The sequence below is a fragment of the Sapajus apella genome, unplaced genomic scaffold (genome assembly GCF_009761245.1).
Source record: "Sapajus apella isolate SASKATOON/1434 unplaced genomic scaffold, GSC_monkey_1.0 scaffold23, whole genome shotgun sequence".
Taxonomy (NCBI): Eukaryota; Metazoa; Chordata; class Mammalia; order Primates; family Cebidae; genus Sapajus; species Sapajus apella.
The window spans coordinates 7,025,612-7,049,790 of record NW_022436963.1 but is presented as its reverse complement, the minus strand read 5'-3'; the positions used below and the strand labels follow the sequence as shown (position 1 = coordinate 7,049,790).

Here is a 24,179-nt window from a genome sequence, read left to right as displayed (position 1 = left end):
AATCACTTACAGGCAGGCATTCTGTCACCCAGGCTAGAATGCAGTGGCACAGTCTTGGCTCACTGCAACCTCCGCCTCCCAGGCTCAAGCAATCCTCCTATCTCTGCTTCCTTGAGGCTGGGACTCCACCTGCCTCTACCTCCCACAATGCTGAGATTACAGGCATGAACCACTGTGTCCAGCCAAGAATCACATTTTTTTTCTTTTTTTTTCAGATGGGGTCTCTGTCTGTTGCCCAGGCCGGAGTGCAGTGTCATGATCTCGGCTCACTGCAACTTCCACCTCCCAGGTTCAAGCAATTCTTCTGCCTTAGCCTCCTGAGTAGGTGGGATTACAAGGCGCATGCCACCACACCTGGCTTTTTAAAATATTTTTAGTAGAGACGGGGTTTCGCCATGACGGCCAGGCTGGTCTCAAACTCCTGAGCTCAGGTGATCCGCCTGCCTCTGCCTCCCAAAGTGCTGGGATTACAGGTGTGAGCCACTGCATCCAGTCAACAATAACATTATTTTTAACTGTATCGTATTATCTCAGATAAGTTACTATCTCTGAGTTTTGAACCATGTAGAAATTGTGGTGGAAAGACCATGTTTTCAGGGGACAGAAAGTGAATGTCATCCCGCTGTTGGCAGGCAGCACAGCATGGTGGCTAAGTGCACAGACACTGAGGCCAGGCTGTCTGTGAGAGACCCCCAGCTCGGTCACTTTTTAGCTATGTTGCTTTGGCAGGCCTTTTAACCTTTTTCCTCCTTGTTTCCTTTATCTGAAAAATGGGGAATAATTTTACTTGACTCATAGGGTTGTTATGAGGATGGAGTGTATTAATATTTCTAGAGTGGTAAGATAAGGCCTGGTAAATAGAAAGTCCAGATAGATACATACATACATACACAGATACATAATTAGGTATGTGCATACATAGGTAATACGTGGATGGATGGATGGATGGATTAATGCATGGATGGGTGATGGATGGATGGAATATAAAAGCTTTGAGTTATACCTGAAGAAATTCCTGGAAGGATCTGCTCATTTTTCTTGAGGATTTTGCTTTACCAAGTTTTAATCTTCCCAGCAATATAATGAGAGACATTCTATTATTTTGTGTTTATAGAGAGCAAGAATTAGAGAGGACAAAGTACTGACTCGCACAAGGACATATGATGAGTAGGTGCCAGAGCAGAATTCTAATTCAGGTCTTTCTGACTCCAGAGTCCTGGGATTTTAGCTCCTGAATAAGAGGAGAAGGTCATGTGAGGGAGTCATTGCTCCAGAGACCCTGCTGCCTAGTATTCTTAAAGCCCCACAGTGCAGGTTATGCTGGACTTACTTCCGTTTGTTCATTCCCTCACTCATTCATTCAGCAGATATTATGGAATGCATTCTCTGTGCTGGGTACTCTTCCAGTTGTTGGGAGTGTTCCTAGGACCTTATGTTCTACCCTGGATTATGTTATCTGGGCGCTTTCTTGTATCTCTTCAGCAAACATTTGCTGAGTGCTGATGTAGGCCAGGCACAGTACTAGACACTAGTTACTTGTCCTAGAGCCCACAAAAGTCCACCAAAGAGGGAAGTTACTCATGTGTGCACTTTCCTATGCCTAGGAGATAATAGGCAATAAGGATTAGATGGATAAATAGACAGGCAGATAATGGGTACTCTGGAAAAAATAGTGACAAGGTGATGACATGGGAAGACCACATACTAGGAATTTAAATACTTGTGGTTTAGTCCTGGCGAAACTAATTTGGGACCCTTTAGCCTCTCAAAAACAGCTGGCTGACTAACCAACTTCCTCTCTTCCTTCTTTCTTCTCTTCCTTTCTTTCACAGAATTATGTGGAGGATCTTGGTGTTAATTGGGAGAGAGATGATATAGGTCTAAATTATCCCCAAGAGTCTTACCAGCTTTAAATTTTGTGATATAATGATAGCTCAGGTGAGTTATATCTTCTTTTGAGTTTTCCCAAAGTTCTAGGTTAGGACTGCAATCACCTCAGGTTGCTAAAGATCCTATAGGATGAGGTAGGGGTGGGAGATAACCCATGGTCAAGCCAGGTGTCTTTGGGCCACCCGTTGGGCTTCCACTGATACCAAACTTAAGAGAGTAGAGAGATGGGTACTGGGGACCATAGCTCTTGTCTCCATCTCACCTGGTCTCCCAGAGCCTGACAGCCTTCTAGCAGTGAATTAAGACCAGATTCCCGAAAAAAAAAGTATATATATATGTATGAGCTTGAACCTCATAGTCATTCATACCCTGGCACTCTGGGCCTCCTTGCGTCTCTTCTCCAATCAGTTCTCAGGTACAACTGGACCAAGATGAGAAGCTGATGTTCTATAGATCCACAGTGTTTATTGCCACTTCCCAGCTCTGCAGGTTGGGATGTAAATGGGCATGCATCACACATTTCCTATTTGGCTAAAGGATCAAGCCTTCCTCTGCGGGTGTGCATAGGGAGAACCAGCTGTTTGGCAGTTCCTCTAGCTCATCTGCCCAATGGGAGTTCATTCAGAGAGTAACTCAGCACAGTATCAGGTGTGAGCAAGAGTCAGTGCAGACTCCAAGGTCAAGCATCCTTAGCTGCAATCGCAGTTCCTCCGTTTACTGGCTATGAGACCTTGGTCAAAGGACTTAATTTCTCAAAGCTTCAGCTTCTGCATATGTTCCTGGGGAGAAGATAAGAGGGCTGACCACTCAACATTGTTGTGAAAGTTGAATGAGATAACAGAAGTGGAAAGCCATACACAGGGGTGACATAGAATAGATATGTGGTAAACGAATGGAAGCACTTTTTAATTGTTATTGTTGCTCCTTGTGGAATTCTCTTAGAAGTCAATAGTGTGGATTCAGGAGTGATAAAAATCCCCACGTCTTTGTCTAGCCACCTGTCAGGTGATGGTTGGTGGCTGGCCAAAAGCTGTCCATTTGGTCACAGTATTCTGGAAAGAGCATTCCAATGACTCTTCCTATCTCCTAAATTTTCTCAACCTTCTTTTCACTGCTAAGATCTCCTGAATCGACAATAGGAAGAATCCAAGTGAGAGTTTAGTTGAGTGTGCGCTGGAAAGATGGTCCATTTAGTTGGCAGAGCTAGAGTTTTGGAGGAGGAGTTTGAAAGACTAGTTGTAGCTCTCGGTGCTAACCAGGAGGTGTCAGACAATATTTTTCCTTTCCTCCTGGAAGGTCCACGGCCTCCTTCAAGGGCGATCTCTTGGATTTCACTGAATTGGTTGTTATGTTTGGAAACCAACTTGTGCATTTGAACATTTAGGGGAAAACTATTGACTAACCCTTGCTCCTTTTCAGCCTTTCTTCGTTTTCCCAATATGTAGAGCTTGGCCAAAACAAAGAGCCCATTGTGTCCCTGGTACAAGCACCAGAACTCAATTATACATTCATTGAGTCTTAATTAATTATATTAAGGTTGGGCAATTCCCATTGCTGGGGGGGAAAGACCAAATACTTAATTTACTCGCGATGTGGTGTGTGTCCCCTAGTATTGAACTAAACCACCATGAGACAATCACTTAACAGAAACTGGGGCCTCGGCCTGGGAACTAATTAGCCCCTCATTCTCTATATATAGCTATCTTCACCAGAACCATCTGGAAGTTGTTACCTTCCAAATTCTTTCCATCTATTTTTTTTTTTTCCCAAACCGATCATTACTGCCATGATTCCTTCTTTCTTATTTTCATGTTACGTGACTTCCCACTCTTAGATTCTCCAGTGTTATCTAGGTCACAGCCCAGCTCCCCTGGGTATTTACTCTCTGTTTAATTTTCAAGAGGCACACCTATTTTTATGTACTTTTCCCAGTGGCAGGAAAAAAAGGAAAAAAATCTTTATGTAAAACCCAGAGGCGGAAGCAGGGATGACTGCCAAGGGATTTGGGCCTATCCAAGTTGACAATGTGTCCACCAGGGAAGCCCTTGGGTTCTGTGAAGCCCCTACAGTAGTGTCTCTGATGGGTGCGGACACATGAGCAGTTCTCGGAAAGACCTGGTTTCTTGCTCAACTAATTGAGCAAAAAGTACCAGTGTAATCTGCAAAAAGTATCCATGTAATCTGCCTTTCCCACTGATTAGGGTCTAATGTGCTTTGAGAGTCAGTTAGGAAGTATAAAAACTGTCTTATCGGGCCGGGCGCGGTGGCTCACACCTGTAATCCCAGCACTTTGGGAGGCCGAGGCGGGCAGATCACGAGGTCAAAAGATCGAGACCATCCTGGTCAACATGGTGAAACCCCGTCTCTACTAAAAATACAAAAAATCAGCTGGGCATGGTGGCGCGTGCCTGTAATCCCAGCCACTCAGGAGGCTGAGGCAGGAGAATTGCCTGAACCCGGGAGGCGGAGGTTGCGGGGAGCCGAGACCACGCCATTGCACTCCAGCTTGGGTAACAAGAGCGAAACTCCATTTCAAAAAAAAAAAAAGAAAAAAAACTGTCTTATCTGACAATGTACTTTAGGAGAGTGGCTGCAAATATTTCACGAGCCTTTAATTAATACGAAGTCCTTACTGGCTTGCAAGGGCTTGCACTGATTCACCAAATTCATTTTACCCCAGTTTTTTTCTACTCCGCACCCCCGCAAATATGACTAGCTTATTGCCACACGGGACCTTTGAGCCTCCTGTCTCATGTGCTTGGAGCCCACCCCCTCTGTGGTTAGAAGGCTGGCTCCTTCTCATCATGTGGGGCTCAGCTTATCTGTAACCTCCTGAAGAGGACTCCCATGCCCTCCAGGTTCCGTCTGTCACATTCCCCTGTTTTGTACTGTTGATAGCACTTGTCACCATATGAGTTAAGTTATTTATTTGTTAACATGTTTCCCTGTCTTCAGTAGAATATCCATTCATGAGAAGTACCTTATCTATGTGGTTTACCATCACAAGCCCAGCCCCTGGCAGAGTGCCCAGCTCTGCCATTGGTTGTTTAATGAACTACATGGTCAGGGAACAGCTCGTCACTTTCCGGATATACAGGTACTTATATAATGTAGGTGTTTAGGATACTTTGGTCATTTAGAATGCAATTCAAAAGTAACAAGAGGCAAGAAATATCAGAAACCTTGAATTAATCTCATGAAATCACCAGGAAAACTGGAAGTCATCAGCTAACTTTACCTAACATGCTCTCCAAGTCACTATAAGTAAGTTTCAATGTGTTTTACTTCTGGTGTTTGAGAGTCCTTTTGGGATAAGCCTCTTGGCTTCTTCCCAACCCCAGGCATCAAAGCAGAAGCAGCCTAAGCCTTCTAGAGTTCCTTGTGCACTGGCTTCCAATTATCTCTGGGAGCTGTGGGATCCCTGCCACCCAACTTGCTGGGCATCCCTATGATAGTGAGCTTCACAATATTTATTGCTCAGTGGCTCCAAGCGAGCAGCAAGGCCCAGGGGACTGGAAGTGTAATTAATCCTTGCTTTATGGAGGGTGGGTCTCATCTTCAAGCCTGAAGACAGACTACCTTCAGGCAGAGGGAGATTTCTTCTTGTCCCTTTACAGTAGTTCATCTGCATCTGTTTCCTTCCATTGCTGCTTCTTAGTCCCAAATGGTGAAATCCCTGGATAGCAAAGCTCCTGGTTCTCAACTCCATTTATATAAAAAGTTCCTCGTATAAGAAAGGTTTGTGGTGTCCACATTTCAGCATGGCTAGCAGGACACTCTCTACAAAGTATCATGTGTCAGAGGCTTCAGTCCCAAGGAGGAATTCAGGTCCTGGGGAGTTCAAGTCTACAATTGTTCTTCAAGCATTTTGATTTCCCTTTCAGTGTCATATTGGATTCAACCAACTCATTTTGGGAAGGAGAGAAAAGTTTCTTAATAGCCAGGTTCCTGACTTGCCTTTCATCTGGAAGCCTTCCGCTTTTCATCTTCTCTTTCCAGTCACCTTTTCCGGGGCCTTTCCTACTGAGCCTTTGGGACTGGAATCCAAGGAAGAAGGGATTTGGTCCTCAGTGGAACCCTGCCCCAGTCTGTTTCTTGGCTACTGGTTGGTCTTCATAAAAACAGTCAGAGTAAACATATAGAAGTAGAAGGAAGGGAAAATGTTAAAGTCAAAGACATAAGTAAATAGAAAATAGCAACAACAAAAATAAGAGATGGTCTTCAAAATAAAAGCTGAATATTTGAAAAGACCCTGTGTATGTAATAGACCTGCACAATCCAATATGGTAACATGACTATTTAAATTTAAATTAGTTAAAATTCAACAAAATGTTTAATTTGGTTTCCCAGTCACACTAGTCATATATCAAGGAGCTCAACAGCCACACTCAGCTAGTGGCTAGTACTACAGTATTGGACAATGCAGGTCTGTTCATATTGTATAATACGGATAATAGATTTCTATTGTTGCAGAAAATTCTGTTGACATCTGGTCTGTAGTCTAATCTTTGTCCAGGTTAAACAAGAGAAAGGAAGCAGAAATGATACAAAATGCTTCCTTGGAAAGAAAAATGGGGGCATAAATATAAATACAATAGAGACTTTTTATGATAAAAGGTATCATGAATAACTTTGTGCCAATATATTTTAAAAATTAGATACAATTTCCTGAAAAAATGTATAAAATGTACTCAAAATTAAATAGAAAGCAAACTTAAATATATCAGTAACCACTAAAAGAACTAAATCGGTAGCTAAAATATGACCCCGCCCCCTTTCTCCCACCGGGGAAAAAAAAAAAAAAATGCACCAAGTCCAGATGCTTTTGCATCCAAGTTCTATTAAAATTCCAAGAAACAGCTAATATTTTAAATTAAAAGTGGAAGTGTACAGAAAGTCCCTTGATTGAGGATTTCAGTCCTGCGTCTGCCTCTTTCATGACCTGTGGCCCCTGGAAAGATACTTTCTTTTGTGGCGTCTCTACCAAGAAGCAGTTAAACTAAAAGGTTCTCAAGGGCCTGAGCAGCTCTATGGTCCTGTGTTTCCGTGGCTTTAAGACACTCGTCTACTCATTAATCTTGCCTAGACAAATTATAGCTTCTAAATATTAAGGTGACAACATTGGCTCATCCATATGGCCAACCTGATCTGCTTTGCTAAATATGATTGTTAAATAGACCCAGAGAAAAAAGAAATTTCTTTCTTTCTTTCTTTTTTGAGATGGAATCTTGCTCTGTCCCTAGGCTGGAGTGCCATGGCGCAATCTCAGCTCACTGCGACCTCTGTCTCCTAGGTTCAAGTGATTCTCCTGCCTCAGTCTCCAGAGAAGCTGGGATTACAGGCACCCATCATCATGCCCAGCTAATTTCTGTATTTTTGTATAGACAGGGTTAGCCAGGGCTAACACCATGTTAGCCAGGCTGGTCTTGAACTCCTGACCTCAGGTGATCTGCCCACCTCAGCCTCCCAAAATGCTGGGATTACAGGCATGAGCTAACACGCCTGGCCAAAAAAACAAATTTCTGAAGAAAGAGTGGATCCAACAGTATTGTGGAGCTGAAGCCGAAGCTGAAACCACGCTTCAGTTTGTTCCTGTTTCATTCATAGATGATATGTCCACTGAAAATAATTTACTCAGAGCCTGAATTACAAGACTGTTCAGTGGGATAGAGGTTGTGCTTCTTTGATTTTACATTAATAGCAATAGCAAATATTTCTAGGATGATTCCCACACGCCAGGCATAATAGTAAAGACTTTATATACACTAACTCATTTGACCTGTACAACGTCCTGTGAGGTAGGTAGATATTGGCTCCATTTTAAAGCTAGAAACTGAGACTCAGAAATGTTACTTGTTCAGGGTCACCTGGCTCTGAAGGTGTTGAAGGGAACTCCAGGTCCAAAAGGATCTACACCTGTGCTGTTATGCATGATGTCAAGTTGTGAGAACTGTGGAGCTTCCGTGGTGGCTAAAGTCATTTCCTTTTGCATTTTATATCTCTGGTGAGCAGTAGCAATTCTTCTGTACCATGTGTCTGTTAGAGGTTACTTTTCCAATGCCTCCTTATCCAAAGGATTGGTGAGAAACCATGCATTTCCTTCTGCAATAAAAGCAATCACTGGCTTGGGCTTTATTCAGTAAATAAGCAGAGCTGGCTAGTAAAACTCATTTATGCTGTAATGTTAATGAGTTGCATGTGTAAAGTATGGAAAAAAATGATAATTGCTCAGGGATTCCAGAGCCTAGGTTGACTGGAAAGCATATTCTCAGCAAATATGCTTTAGCAGACCTAGGGAAGTTACTCCATCATTTCTCTCCTTCTGGTTTCTTGGAGGGTCTGAGGTCCTTATATCAGTGACCACCAGGGCTAATCATTGGTGCTGATCAGCACCACGTCATTTGCCTGAACTCCTTTGATTGCGTGGCTTTTCTGAAAACTTTGTTTCCAAATACCTCAGGCTTAACTGGGAGGCAAAGGCTGGCATGCTCAGGGCCGTCAAGGACAGTTCTGCAAAGGTCAAAAAGGCATGCTAAAGAAACACTTCCCTGTGTTACCACTTCCTTAGCTGCTCATTCCAGACTTACTAGGTAAAACGCAATTCACCTCTGCAATCTGTATTGTGCAAGATGGTCTCTGGGAAGCGTAAGTAGCTGAAAAACATTTTTCAGGAACCAAAACAGACGTACATTCAGTTTAGATTCTTTGAAACACGCCTACCTGAGATAATAGGGTACTTCTTTAAAGGTTTTCTGAACCCACCACAAACCTCCTGTAGAAATGCAGACTGCCTTTCAGTCCCCTTGAGTTAACTCAAGGGCTTAAAGGGATAATGTGCCCTGGATTTCACTTAGGTTTTAGTCTTTGTGTTGCTGACAGGGCTTAAAATGGGCAGGTCATCACTGGTCCAATGCGTCATCTTTTTCCTCCCACTTCTTATAAATAAAGGGAAAATCACTTACTTTTTTTTTTTTTTAACTTAGTTTGTTGTTGTTGTTGTTGTTGTTTTTGAGATAGAGTCTTGCTGTGTCACCCAGACTGGAGTGCAGTGGTATGACCTGGGCTCACAGCAACGTCCGCCTCCCGGATTCAAGCAATTCTCTTGCCTCAGCCTCCCGAGTAGCTGGGATTACAAGCGTGCATCACCACACCTGGCGAGTTTTTGTATTTTTAGTAGAGATGGGGTTTCATCATGTTGGCTAGGCTGGTCTCAAACTCCTGACCTCAAGTGATCTGCCCACCTTGGCCTCCCAAAGTGTTGGGATTACAGCCACAGTGCCTGGCCTAAGTTATTTCTTTTAAATTAAACAAGATTATCACCATTTTCCTTTTTGGAAAGACTTGGTTTCCATGGAGAGATGGAAATGGATTGGGTATGTAATAAGAGGGATAGAATAAGCAAGCCTCTATTTACACTGGCATCTCGATTTATCAGGCACTAAGTGCCTGATATGAAATGTTAATGAGGTCTCTGGAAGAGGACGCTAGGGACCAGCCAGGACTGGGTGTCAGTCAGTGGCTTCAGGACCAGGTAGAGAACCTCCGTTTTCTCATTGTTTTCTTCCTTTTTCTTTATCATACCAACACCACAGACATGGTTACCATTTATTGACCCCACTTTGGGATGAGCAGACCTTGTGTTGTTAAGTGCTTTCCATCCAGGTGAAGTCGGCACTCTTATTCCCATTTTGCAGAGGGAGAAGCTGGGTTTCCACTGAGTCAGTGCCCTGAGCAAAGGCTGCTGAGTGGCAGAGCTGGGCCTCAGACCCATGCTGTCATACTCCAGAGCCTGAGCACTGAGACCTCATGTCTAGTCACTGACCAAAGCCAGACTGTTCTTCCCACAGGGTGCTCCTCCCATCCACCACTTCCTCTCCGTCCTCTCAGCACCAGTCCCGGGTGAGCTACTGCACCCCAGCCCTCAGGCAGCCCACTGGTGGTTTCCCTGACTCAGAGCTTTCCCATCCCACCCACCCTCCATGCCCCAGCCACATTCACTTTCCTGAAACACCGCTTTCTCTGTGTCCTTCCCCTGGCGACACATTATCAGGTCCTCCCTACTTCCAACCATACCAGGTTCCACTACCTTGGACTGGTCCTCACATTCCTCCCCATGGGCCCCCCTTTGCAGTTTTTATGAATTTTCCACCATTTTCAGATAATGGGGTATCGTTTTTCCTCTTCTAAAAGTAGTGTTCTTTCCTTTTTTTCCACATCTCTGTGCTTATTGCTTGCCGTTATCTAAAATGCCTTGATACTTGCCCACATCCTACCTGTTGGATTCAGCCCAGATATGCTCTCTTAGGAAACCTCCTCTGAAATTCTGAATATGCCATAAACCCCCTCTCTCTTGACCCCCTGAAGCTGCTGGAGTCCTAACCCAATTTTTCTCGGAGTCGCCTTCGCTTGATCACCATTGGCAGTTTCTCTTTTGGCGATCTTATATGCAGCAAGACTGGAAATTCATATGACAAAGTACGGGTGCTTACTTCTGTTGTTCTCTCTGTGCCTAACAGAGGATTGGAAAATAACAATTACTGAGCACGTCATATGTGCCAGGTACTGTTTTCATGTATTAATTATTTCAATCTTTACAATAATTCTCTGTGATAATGAGGAAACTGAGGGACTGAAAGCTCAGGTGACTTGCCCAAGGCTAAAACTGAAACGTGAACCAGGCAGTGGGGCTTGTGCCTCCCACTGCGCTGTGCCATTTCATACCATGCTCGGGTCAGAGACGAGTCACATCTGGGCATGGAGAACACATTCAGAGAACATGAATTCTTTATCTGGAATTTTGCTCAGCTAATAAAACTCATTGGTTCCCAGCCTTCCTCTAGAAGTGGATTCTCAGTTCCTCCCTTGTTGCTCAACAGCTGGGGAATTTTGTGTTGAATCAGAATGTTCTGACTTAGAAACGTTTTCTGGGTCTGAATCAGCATGGTCCAAATCTCGCTTGGAACTAGCTTGACGTTTGCATGGCAGATGGAACTCTGACCCTCACTCCTCCTCTAATACGAGGAGGAGGAACTCAAGTGCTCACTCCTCCAGTAATATGATCCTCTTCTGTTTGGTATTAGATGCTTTAATCCTTTCTGGACTGAGGCAGAGTGTAAACAAACAAAGTAAAATATTTAAAATTTTTAACAGCAACAAAAACTTCCATAAGACTCTTGAAAATGAACTCCAGTTCGATCATTTTGCGGACTGCCTAGGTCAGCACTGCTACTCTGATTCCTGTGTCCGTAGCACATTCAAGCTACTAACTGCTGGTCGAAATTGCTGGTAGCTTGCATTTGTCCATATTGCAGACTTTCAAATGCTATGGTATATTTTCCACACTTCTATCCTCCTTTGGCTAAATCGATGTTTACTTATTTTTCCCCCCTTTGGTCAAATGCAACCAAATTTTCATCATTAGAAATGCAAGAAAAACATCAAATCAATAAAAGACCATTACATTTTAAGATCCAGGGTGTGTCACTGTGTACTTGAGAATCACACTGGCTGCTGAGGTCGTACCTTCTCCACCACATTTCTGACTCATTCCCAGAATAGGACTTTGTACGGAGTCAGCACTTCATATTTGTTTATCAGGTGGAATTTGGGGTGCTTTTCCTGGCTTCTACAAATAGTGTTTTGGTCATCAAAGGCCAAGTGTTCTTTACCAAAGGAAGTGTGACCAGATTTTCAAACTGCTATGTCTGTCAAGTTAGTCTAGGGAATTTGACAATGCCAGCTATGGATGGAGGTACGAAGCAAAGAGATTCGGGTGGAAAACAAAGTTTTTACCCAACTATGTCCAGTTGGTTTTATGAAAAGAACACCATTATGCCAGACTTTCTTTGAACAAGAAAGGAAATGGCTTATGTCATGTGAATACCAAGTCCCACAGGAGCTTGCCCTGATTTCCCTTTCCAGCCTCAACTTTCACCACTACCCAGCAGGGATGTGATGCCCTGGAACACTCACCTACCTGGCATTCCCCTACACATCCCATGTCCTCCTCCAATCCATGCCTTTGACCTTGCTCTCCCTCCTGGAAATACTCTTCTCCCCCAGTTGGCCTAGCTGTCTCCTTGCATTGTCTAAGGCCCAGACTAGGAATTATTTTCCCAAGGAATCTCCCCTGACCACCTCCCTTCCAAAAGTGAAATGCCATTTTTCAATGCTTCCAGAATTTGCTGTGCATGACTCTGCTGTTACCTGTTAACACTTTGCATGATCATCATCAAGGTGTCTGTGTCTCCAGCCAGCCTGGGTCTTTCTCGATCACTGTATTCCTAGCCTAGTTCAGTGCCTGAAATCATTGCTTAGGGGCCTTGCTGAAAGAAGAAACAGCAGGAGGGGAACAGTAGTAGACAAGTGATATTTCACAAGGGAAAAGGAGAAGCTATAACCTGTCTGTATGAAATCCCCAGATATGTCCCATTCTTTCTCAGTTGTCACCCTCTTCTGCTTTTCATGAGGCAGTATTTGCCCTAAGCGAAAAGTAAAACACACTTGTCTTTATGGACATGTTATGCATGCGGAAGTCTGGCATTCCCTGCTGGGTGTTTAGCCAGCCCACCACTTGGGTGTTTTATAGTAGTGTCTCAGGAGGTGTTATCTCCCTCTCTTAGGTCTTTGGAGAAAAAAAAGGTGATCAAAGAAACCAACTCTGGTGGGGGCAGTTAGAGTCAAATCATGGTTTTAGTGGATAAGAAAGGGGACAGAATGGAAATGGGGCATGGATGATGGCAATATGAAGAATGTGCTTCAAGACCTCCTGGGTATTTTTGCATGCCACCATCTCTCATATCCCTGTAAGATAAAATCACTGTGAAGGGTCATAAACCACTGTCAGAGTATTTGACAAGCCCCATAGGTAGTTGTTCTGAGCTAGTAAAAGCATCTTAATTGTCCTAAATGACAACAGTTATGTTATAAATATCTAGAATTTATGATCTGAGAAGGCATAATCACATCTTCCATCAGTTAAGTTTGCATAGGAGAAGCTTGAGGATTTAAGATAGAGCTGCAAGTTGGGGAAAATCTGATTAGCCTTAACTCTATGACAAACACAGAGCTAAGTGAATCGGAGTGCTTTCAAGTTCCTGATCCCTGGGAGTTAAAGGCAGTGGTGTTTCAGAGTCGGTAAAAGCCACCCAGTTCCCTCTGTGCGGCTGTCATTTTATTGGCCTTGTAAAGTCTCCCATACACTGTGACAAATCCAGGACCATATACCTGTGAAGAAGAGATGTTTTAGATTATGGGGCTCAGAGGAAGCAGACAGTGGGGTTAGAGGGTGAAAGCCTATGTGTTTATGCTGAGCCTTCTCTGGAATGTGCAGAGTCATTGTGAAAAGCAAGTCTCTGCTGCTTTAGGGCTCACTCCAGGGTCTGATGAGACACCTGATTTTCTGTGGTAATTGAGGAGATGAAATGCAAAGCAGGGTTTAAAAATTGAATTTATGCATCTAAAAACCCCACACATCTTTCAAGTTATTTGGAAATTACACTTGTATTTTAAAAATATGATTCATTTCCTGAATTTTTATTAAGGGGGATGGCAATATTATCAAGAGTACTACTATGTCTAAAGCAAAAATCATAACAAAGCCAATCCATGAAAGGATGTGTGTTTTAAGAAACACATTGTAGAGATAAATTTGATGTCATTGATCAACCAGATCACTGCCTGGGGACTCGCTAGTCAATGGAGTGGAGTCATCTTCGAGGTAAACGGCAAATAGCCAGCTTAATCCCAATTTGCAGAGCTTCAAAGGTGAACAGTCATTTTGCCAGGCAATGCAGAGCTCAGGTTATCTATTTAATGCCAAAGTCTGTGAAGTCAGTGAAATTTCTTTAATGAATTTGAGAGCAATCCTTCAAAGAAACCTCTGATTGAAACCCCGAGAGAGGCCAGTTGTCTTTGAACTCAAGAGATGAAGTTTATCCTAGATTAACCTGATCTTTCAGTTTGCTCTGTCTTGTAATGTAGAGACAGAGCTCTGAATTTTGAGAGAAGCATTATGGCTCTTTGGCAGGCATATCTAAAACTTTGATGTGTTTATTATAGCATGTAGGAATACTTTTAGCTTTGTTGGTAAAGAGGTCTACCAACCAAAGGATCCATTTTACACATGACATTTTTGTACATGTCCACCATGCTCTAACAGTTTCTGAAGGTCAGATGGGTCCCAAAGTTTATACTCAGTTTGTTACTTCTCAGTGGGTATGAAACAAAACTGCGGCTTTGGTTTTATTATTATTGTACTTTTCACGTTACTTTCATACACTTAAACCTTGCATCTCTCAAATCCGGAACTCTGTGCCTTACAGTCTGGAAGAAATAGGAAATCTGGAGCTGATTATGAAATTATGAAGCAGGGAGATGCAGAAATGTTTGGGGATCAGTGTACAAATGCATAAACCCTGAAGCACACAAAGCCTGGTGTGAAGGACACATCACTTTGGATTTGAACCCTGCTTTTATATTTCAGCGTAACGCAACCTAGCATTTGCCTCGTGTAGTGCCTGGGAGCTTTTGGTGTTAGCAGAATTCTTTTCTAAAGAAATTCTTTTGGATTCCTTCAGAATTTGTCCAGTTTCCAGGTTCCAATAGGAAAAACATGGACAAGGTTTTAATAGAAAAATAGTGCTCCAGATTTTTCAGTTGGCAAGCACCCGACTTAAGAGCTATTCCTGTTTTATTAAGTGGTACAGGTTAGCTTAATAGGGAAGTTCTCGACATTTGTACCATGATTTTGGGGAAAAGAGACGCCTGGGTCTCCTGGGGAAGATATCTATTGGGATTTTGAGCCCACTTGTGGTTTTACCATTCCATTCTCATCTCATTAGAGACTCCGCTTAAACAACAGCTATATGTGCTGATAAGCAAAGACCAGATCCATTAGTGTTCTTTATTCCTGTCTCCTTGAGAAAGGGTAGCTGGGTCTTTCCGTGATGTTGTCTCAGATGTGACTCTTTTCCTGTTGATTAGGGCAGTAATGATGGTTGGGGGAATGTTTTGTTTTTATTCAATTTTATTGTTTTGCTTTAGTGTTTTAACATTTCTAAAGGCAATGCATTTTTCTCCTTAAACATTTCAAATAATTCAAAAGTCTTTGCCAAAAAAAATTAAAAGTTCCCTCTAATCCACCATCCAGAAATATTAACATTTTGGTCAACTATGTATCTTTCTAATTTTACTATACATAGCCTCTTAAAAAGAATGGGATTATATTATAAATGTTTTTATAATCTGCTTTAAAACTTAACATTGTATGTTGGACACCTTTCCACATTAATATACACCCATAGAATCATTTTTATAGTTGCAGAGTATAGAATTTTGTAGTCTTTAGCCAGTTCTTAATGGTGAACTTTAGTTATTTTTCAATGTTCCCTAGTAGAATTCCCTAAAACTTTTTGGGCTTAATCTTTATTCCCTTATCCAATAATTTCTTTAGAATAAATTCTTTTTTTTTTTTTTTTTTTTTTTTTTTTGAGACAGAGTTTCGCTCTTGTTACCCAGGCTGGAGTGCAATGGCGCAATCTCGGCTCACCGCAACCTCCGTCTCCTGGGTTCAGGCAATTCTCCTGACTCAGCCTCCTGAGTAGCTGGGATTACAGGCACGCGCCACCATGCCCAGCTAATTTCTTTTTGTAGTTTTAGTAGAGACGGGGTTTCACCGTGTTGACCAGGATGGCCTCGATCTCTTGACCTCGTGATCCGCCCGCCTCGGCCTCCCAAAGTGCTGGGATTACAGGCTTGAGCCACCGCGCCCGGCCCTAGAATAAATTCTTAAAAAAAGAAGTTGCACATTGATATTGATAAAGATTGTGAAATGGCCTCCCAGAGGTAATGCCCATTCATCCGACTTCATGCCTTGAACGGCACCACCTCTGTGTACCTACCCCAAGTCTCTTTGTTTGGCATTGCTTTGCTTTTCCAATTTAACTCCAATAGGTACAGAGCGCTCAGATTTTTTCTTCTGGGTGGTAGGGTACAAATCAACAAAAGCAACCAACATGCTTAATTTGCAAGTCAGTTCAGAGAGAGATGAAAAATATCTTTGCAGAAGTAAACACCAATTTTATAACTGCCCATATGATACATTCCACTTCCCACACTGCCAAGATGTATATAGTTTCTCTCCTGTCAGTACAATGCTCTGTCTAAAAATTTAGAGGTTTCAGAATGGGTTGTCTATCCCAGTTTCCTTGTGAAAACCATTTTCTTTTTTGTAAATAAAGAATTCTAGGTCTTGGTCAATAAAAGGGAAACGGCCAGGGTTAGAAAGAGTCAAGTGGCCCCACTTCCCTCACTCCAGATCTTACAAACACCTAAAACTCAATTAACAAGTTAACTTTTTCTGGTCATAGGTTTTGAATCTGGGGCTTCTTGGCCATTTGAAGGGTCTGACATTCTGGGCCCTTTTATCCTTTTATTGGTGAATTCACTGAAGTGTAGGCAGACAGAAAATGTTCAAGTGGCAGGCAGATAAACTTGTTAAATCCCTGGAAGTCTTTCCTTCCTTGCTCTGGGAGTTTATCATCTTGGCAGAGTTAAAAGGCAATTAGGCCTGCAGGTCTTTGCTGGGTTGTTTATTGGTGGTTTACACATGGGTGTTGAAGAAACTGGGCCATGTTAAACATTCTGATTCTGCTGGCCGGAGGGGAATGAGACCTCAGCACAACTTGGTAAGTCTCCTTGAGAGACAGCCTTGCCAAAATGCTGGAAGAAAATTGTTTAAATATAGTACCTGTGCCCCACGATACTCATTGTTGGTGGAAAATTGCAGTCAGCTAGCTCCATGCTGTGTTCCATTTCCTGGGAAATGGTTTTATGGAAGGACATTTGATGAAAAAGTTCATTCCTTCTGTAATTGTTAGCTGCCCCTGTGGTGTGAGTTAAGGTAGAAGCACACTGGAAATGTTTCTTGCCCCAAATCTCTAGGGCAAGCCCATGCATGAGAAGGGAAGGCTATCAGTTTGAAAGTGGACGCGGGACAGATTTCCATTAAGTCCTCTGGTCCCTCTGAGTTCTCAGAGTCTCCCCAGCCAGGCTGATCTTGGGCAAAATTTGTAAAGGAGGTGGGTCTTGCATTTTTGCAACCACTTCTCCCATTTCTCACACCCTGCCTTCCATCTGCCAAAGCCTGCAGGCTGCCTCCTTGGGATGAAGATACAGGGTTGGACTAACGCCTAACTCCTTCACACCCATGTGTGAGTGAAGTGGTATGGCTCATCACTTCACCTCTCCCGTTTTTCACACTCAGCTTGGGCACTCATCTTAATGGAACAAGTGAGAATTTCCAGGGCTCAATATTTCCTGGGCTCAGGGGTCAGGCACTCCTGGGTTCCACTTCTGGTTCTGTGTCTAACTTTGTGCCTTGAATTTCCTCTCCCATCTCAAGTTTTTTTCTATTTGCACAATAGGGACAAAGCTAGTCCGTACCATGCTAGTTTGTTGAGAGACTAAATAATAATGCATGGATAGTGCTTAGCACAGTGCCTGGCACTTTAAAAAAAAAAAACACACACAATAAATGGTAGCTCTTATTAAGATGTGCTTTGTCTAACACATATATCCAATATATGTGTGAGATATAGATATATGTATCTCACATATATGTAGCATATGTATATATGTATATACATATACACAGTCCAGTGACAATATTTTGACAAGACGTAGCTATTTTTGTTTTACCACTCTAGGGTGTTACTGAAATATAAAAACCTATCTGTATAAATGAGAAAATCCTTGCTGAGGTCCAGAATACTTGGAATGTAAGGACTTTCCATTTCCACAACCGGCCATTGTGCTCAGTGGCCAATGGAACTCCTTTCCTAACTGGCTGCTACTTATCCAAATCTTGGTTCCTCATGAATTAGGCACCCTGCCTTCAATTTCTCAACTAAAGAAACACGACAGATAACTGCAGCTTTTATTCCCAATCTGACCTTTCATGTTCTGAAACTCTTTTGCCATAGTGTCTTGCCAGCGTCTGCATAAGGACTTCCTCTAGCCGAGTAATGTGGTTCTGATTAAGGACATCCTATAAGACCCAGGAGGATGGCCTAGGAAGGAAACCGGCCTGAGACACTGGAGTGAATTTCCATTCCTCAGTCAGATATATGATATTAAAGACCAGAAGGTATATGGAGTTTGTCCTTGGAAGACTTAGAAACAAAATTAAAGCAAATGGCTGACAAATTGGCTGTCTTTTATGCAAAGTTGACAAGTAAGCTGCTCTTACCCGAAAGAGGATATGCAGAGCCCTCCGGCCAAATGGCTCTGCAGGCGGTCAGCAGGCCTTTTGAAGTCCCTGCTCACAGGCCACTTTTAACAGCAAGGCCTCTGCTGAATTGTTTCCTCGTAAAGACATGGAAACTTAATTTTCACTGAAAATATCATAGTTCCAACAATGATCATTCATTCCTCTTTTTATGCATGTGATGTTGGGTAAGATACCTGTGTTATGTACAAATGGTTTTTTGGTTTTCACCTTACAGTTTTATGAATTAGGCTATAAATACTAAGTCTCACTTTATTCCATGGATGCTAAGACCTTTCCCTGGGGCCTATTAGACACTGGCTCACTCCTGCAATAGTCAGGAGGTGAGGTTATTGTGACCAACAATGGAAGATCCCATTTGCTCTCCTCGGATTCATGGAGGCTGTGTCCACAGGAGAAAGGACAAGAGGACTGTGCAGTGGGCAATGGCATTCGGAGAGCTTGGAGTTTCTCTGCCAAATATCTAAGAATCTACTAATAATTATAACTCTAATATGATTTTCTTGTTAATCTCTGTCAAGCCATGAAATCTGACATGTTAACCATGACTAAGCCGTGAAATTTGTCAACTTTGTGATTTATACAAGCTCTGGGGTTATTTTTATTTTTTAATCTTAACACAAAGTATAGAATAGTACTTCCCAGTAAGCTTTTCCCAGCAGGCAGCTGGTATCCCATGACAACAAGTAAGAACAGAGTGTACGAGTTACTCTTGTTGTTTCAAGGACCAAGGACAGATAAGATAAAACCTAAAAACTAAGTAATATATTTTTCTTCGAGGTGATAACTGTGAACATAGTAGACTTGCTTAAACATCAATAAATATCAAATAAACATCCAAAATAGTTTTATGGTTCATATCATTGGGCATGATAACACACTTCCTTAAAGCAGCAGATTGTTTTTGAGAGAAAATGAGTGAATAAAACCTGTTTGTTTGTTTGTTTAGTGGTAAATGGTATAATTTATCTCTTCAACATAGCATGAGCACAGGCTCCGAGACTTGAAATCCCACTTTGCCGTTGGCTAGGTGGGTGAATTTGTATAAGCCATTTAACTTTTTTTCCCCCTCAGTCTTTTCTTCTGAAAAATGAGGATGATAATACTGGAAGCTACTTTGTAGGGGGCTCTAAGGCACCAAAGGGATGTCATCTATAAAACTCAGAGTGAGCACATTTTTCCTTTATCTACTTGGTCTACTAGTATCATTGGCATAATAGCATATAATGATGTAATAGATCATTGGATATTTGTCACCCAAAGGAAAATTCATGTAATTGGGAAAGCATTTTTTTATAATTTTTATCAGAGAAAATGTGGGCAGTTTTTGACAAAGCATTACCATACCTATAGACAGTTTTTCATATGAAGGAAGGAGAGCAGCTCAAAGAAAGAAAGAAATGTTGCAGAACTGGAGAGTGGTGGGGGGCTGGGATGTCTTTCTCTCCTGTCCCTACCAAATGCCTTTTTTCCTTGGACTCAGAGAAAAAGAAGACCCAGATCCTCCCCAACTGTCACCTGGCCTCCACTCTGTAAAATCTAGAATCAGATAATCAGATGGCTTAGAACTCAGAGTATTTTGGTGACTTTGAGGACCATGTAGTCTAGTGGTTTTAAAACTTGTGTTTTTCATACAAAACCTTGTGCAGTGCTTCAGGTCCTAAAAGAGCCCTTCCCAGATACCTTTCCAATAGATTTGTAGGATATAACTTATGAAAACAGAATCAGGCTGATCTGTTCATTTTTTTAACAATAAAACTCAAATCTGAAGTGTGGGCAAGTTGCTCCAGGTCTTACCAGTGATAGCCAAAAGTAGCCCAGCCATGTCTTCTTTTCTATTTTTTTTTTGAGACAAAGTCTCGCTCTGTTGCCTAGGCTGGAGTGCAGTGGCACTGCCTCCACTCACTGTAACCTCTGCCTCCTGAATTTAAGCAATTCTCCTTGCCTCAGGCTCCCAAGTAGCTGGGATTACAGGTGCCTACCACCATGCCTGGCTAATTTTTTGTATTTTTTAGTAGAGATGGGGTCTCACTATGTTGGCCAGGCTGGTCTTGAACTCCTGACCCTCAGATGGTCCACCCACCTCAGCCTCCCAAAATGCTGGGATTACGGCTGTGAGCCACCGCGCCTGGCCACAGCCATGTCTTCTTGAGTTAATTCCCTTGCCATTATCCCAACTTCTTCACTTCCCACACAAACAGGAGGAAAAGCAAGGCATGAGAATCCAGGATAGTTTTAATCAACTTGCCCAGGCTCTTGCACCCTTGAATGTTCCATGAACAATGTCATGGAATCTATGAAACCTCTCCCACTTCAAAGAAAATTATCTGCAAAATGTTGTGAATGTATATACATGCATTTTCCTGTGGTGAAGATCCATAGCTTTTATCAGATTCTCCCAAAGGAGTTTGTGACACTGCCCCCCAAAAAGGTTAAGAATGATTTTTCCCTATAATTTGTGCCCCTAAAAGTCACATTTCCAGTTCTGATTGTGAGTTGCAAGCTTAACAATTACATCCACTTCAACTTTTCAAGGGAAATGTAGCATATAGTCCTATGAGTGTCTGAGGTCCCCGGCTTGCTTGTAAAACAGCAATTGGGTTGTGAATTATTCAGTCTGTCTCTGTAGCTTAGTTCTCAACTGGTATTCTTACTGGAACTAGATTCTGACCATTTTAGAACCCAAATGGTTCAAAATTAAGAAAATAATACATGTTTACTTACAACGCTCCAGAAAAGTACATTTATTTCTAGATATGCACATTCATTTATTTGGTTAATTCTGCTTTGGTCCTGGATTAGGGTTGCCAGATTTCACAAATATGGGACATCCAGTTATATTTGAATTTCAGATAAACAACAATTTTTTAGTAGAGTTTTTAGAAGGGAGAAAAATGAATCAGTCTTGTAGATGTATAAAGAGCTTTCATTTCAACTCTAGAACATTTGCTGCAAAAATTTAGGGAAGTTTAACAGTCACAGCATCTTTTGGAGATAGCAGAAACATTCTAAAACTGGTTTGTGGTAATGATCCCACAATTCTGTAAGTTTATTCAAAATTGCTGAACTTAACACAGATGACCTTGATGGTATGTAAATTTTACCTCAAAAAAACTGGTAAAAAAAAAATGAAGGGATAGTTTTATGCGAACTGTTGCTTAATTTTTCATTCTGAGCTTCAAGCTACTTTAAGAATATGACAACCATCCCAGGCACAGTGGCTCATGTCTGTAATCCCAGCACTTTGGGAGGCCGAGGTGAGCGGATCACCTGAGGTCCGGAATCCGAGACCAGCCTGACCAACATGGTCTCTACTATGTCTACCCTGTCTCTACTAAAAATACAAAAAAATAGCCAGGCATGGTGGTGCATACCTGTAATCTCAGCTACTCAGGAGGCTGAAGCAGGAGAATCACTTGAACTCAGGAGGCGGAGGTTGTGGTGAGCTGAAATTGTACCATTACACTCCAGCCTAAGAAACAAGAGCAAAACTCCATCTCAAAAAAAAAAAAAAAAAAAAAGAATATCACAACCATAATTCTGCTCCTCAGAATAAAATGTATAAGCATGCACACCAAATTGTGCATGACATTTCTGGACCTGCTGAATAAGTACTTGATAAATAAGGAATGATATCTCTGGATACCAACTTCTACCTGAATCAAGATTCCAAACACCATTAAAATCCTTTTCTTGATGTTGGGAATAAGGCTTATCTGGGCAAAAGCAAGGAGTTGCTGTTTTTGGAAGTCTTCTTCGGTTGTTGACTATGAGGGTGACCTCTTGTGACACCTGCCACCTTGAGACTGCCCCTCTGTCAGTTCATGCTGAAAGGACTTGGGGAGGACAGTACTTGTTTATAAGTAGAGCCTCCTTTTTGGGATAACTTCTTTAGTACAGACAACATGTTCACAAGCCAGTGTGTAGACTCAGTCAGGAGGCGCCTCCACCAAAACACACACAACTCATTCTCTGGTTTTAGTGCTTTCTCTTCTATCTCTGTTGATACACCTGGGTATTCTGAGAAAGACGTGATCAGGATGAATGATTTCAGTAGAGAGGGGCTGGGGTGGGGTCGCTTAGCCACAGGAAAAGTACACCCTGAGAACTTCATTCTCTAACAAGGTTTGAGGACTACTCCTCCAGATTTAATTTAATTACTAGACTCCAGAAGGGATAGTCCTTTTATACGGCTCATGAGTCACTGCAGACCTCTGCTAGACCCTCCAGACAAGTACTTCTATTTTTCTATTACTGTTCTAAATGTTAGCTCTTTATCCAAACAAAACAAAACTAAATGCCTAAAAGAACTAGGGGAGGAGAGCCAAGACCCCTCAGAGATGCCTTTATTCTTGCCCTTTCTCCTTTCAAGACATGGTTGCTCCCTAGGCAGTCATATTTCTCTGTCGGCTGGGAGAAGGGAGGGCAGTTGGAGATGGAGGGGACAGCATGGGACAGCTGAGACATGCTGATGGAGGGGAGGCTGCCTGGGACCTGAGGAAGCAGTGTCCCAGCTCCAGGCATCTGAACACCCCTAATAGACCTCTCCATCTCGCCAGGCATTAAAACTTCTAGAGAAAGAAACTGCTAGAATCCAAATCTTTTCACACAACGAGGACCCCTAAAAAGCCCAGCCTTCACACACATGCCAGCCTGGTTCTCCTGACTTGATCAGCTCCTTGAGGTGCACAGATGTCTGTGCCTGGAAGCAAAGCCTCATTGGAACCCTAATATTCTGGAATTCCTGGGCTTGTCTCAGCCAGCTGCCCGTATGAAGGTATAACTAATGAGCTTGTGGAGAGGACAAACTAACTCAAAGCCCTTCTTCCCGGCCTAACAATGTTTATGTTAATTCAAGAAATTCTATCTTATCTTCCCATTCAAACCAATCCCGAAGCCAGGACCTCTGCTAGCTCACTCTTAATTACTGCTGGCATTTGAAAGCAAGTAAATGCCTTCCCTTGAAAAATATTCTATAAATTCATCAATTTTTCTTATTTTCAATTACTTCTCCCACATCTGTCCAAATAAGTGAAGCTTCACCATTTTTGGCTTTTTTTTCTGCAGAGTGAGTAAGTTTTAGGCGTTTGCTGGAATTATTATTTCTGTTGATACCAACCTCTTCCACATTTTTGGCTTTGGGTTTTGAATCCAGGAAACCCAGCAATAATCTTAAGATTCCATTTTCTTACCTGTGAAAGTGAGAAGCTGAGTACCCACATTGGAACTCACCATATAGATGCCTCCCTGCTTTTCACTTCTAAGTTTCTCCTCCATGTCTTTTTTCTCTTGCCAGTGTTGAGGTAAAATTATTTCTATTTGATACTTTTTTCTTCACTCTTGTCCTTCATGGGTCAAGTCTTATGCAGCTTTATAGCCCTGACAGACAGTAGTATTGTTATTTTGTAGTATTGCTCATTCTGTAGGCCAGGCTGGAGTGCAGTGGCACCATCAGGGCTCACTGCAGCCTCGACCTCCCAGGCTCAAGAAATCCTCCCACCTCAGCCTCCTGGATAGCTGGGACTACAGGCTCATGCCACCATGGCTGGCTACTTTTTTATTTTTTATAGAGATGGGATTTCACTGTGTTGCCCAGGCTGGTATCCTGGAATTTCTTTAAGTCAGTTCTCTTCAGGGGATATTTTATATGGCTCTTGTAAAATTTGAAGGATGGTTCCCTCACTCTCACAACATAATACTACAAGGAATTATGTTTTTAAAGGTGCTGTCAGCAGTGGTTTTTAACCAGGAAATGGGGAGCTGGGGAGTGAGGGGGGATCTTGGCCCCTATCCCTGAACATTTTTCAATGTCCACGGACATTTTTGGTTGTCCCAAATTGAGGAGAGGGGTGCTAATGGGTCATCTAGGGGGTAGAGGTCAGAAATATCCTACATTCACAAAGCGGTCCTGATGACAAATAATTATCTGGCTCCAAAACTTCAAGTGTCAAGGCTGAAAAAACCTTGAATTAGAGGAATTCTTGCTTTTTTTTTTTTGCTT

The 24,179-nt window shown here is 42.3% G+C and overlaps 1 protein-coding gene across 23 annotated transcripts in view; it reads left to right on the top strand.

The window, feature by feature from the left end:
- The window catches only part of ERC2 (ELKS/RAB6-interacting/CAST family member 2), a 951,823-nt gene that overhangs the window by 821,734 nt on the left and 105,910 nt on the right, over positions 1-24,179 (top strand). The gene's annotated exons all lie outside the window — the stretch shown is intronic.